Source organism: Procambarus clarkii, unplaced genomic scaffold, assembly GCF_040958095.1.
Source record: "Procambarus clarkii isolate CNS0578487 unplaced genomic scaffold, FALCON_Pclarkii_2.0 HiC_scaffold_2303, whole genome shotgun sequence".
Taxonomy (NCBI): Eukaryota; Metazoa; Arthropoda; class Malacostraca; order Decapoda; family Cambaridae; genus Procambarus; species Procambarus clarkii.
In genome coordinates, this window is record NW_027191310.1 from 1 (window position 1) to 328 (window position 328).

A 328-nucleotide genomic window follows, 5' to 3' on the forward strand; every position below is an offset into this window, starting at 1 on the left:
TACAACATGTTTTGTTTTGGTTGTTTGTTTTTGTTATAAAGCCTCACACAATATCTATATTAAGCGAGTTTGTTTTAAACATGACATACATATTAATTCATTTTACCAGGCCTTATTCCACACAACTCCGTGAATTTCCCGTGGAGCCAGCCATTCAAACAAAAACAAACGAAACAAACAAAACAAAACAAAACAAAAAAAAACATTATTGCCAACAGCATTTGGTGTTCCCAGGCGGTCACCCATCCAAGTACTAACCAAACCCAACGTTGCTTAACTTCGCTGATCGGACGAGAAGCGGTGTTCTCAACGTGGTATGGCCGTTGGC

The 328-nt window shown here is 39.0% G+C and overlaps 1 non-coding gene across 1 annotated transcript; it reads right to left on the reverse strand.

Annotated features, from left to right (window-relative positions):
* Window positions 1–209: 209 nt before the first annotated feature.
* Window positions 210–328, reverse strand: LOC138362661 (5S ribosomal RNA). The gene has a single exon (XR_011227856.1). It is a non-coding gene; the product is annotated as a 5S ribosomal RNA (ribosomal RNA).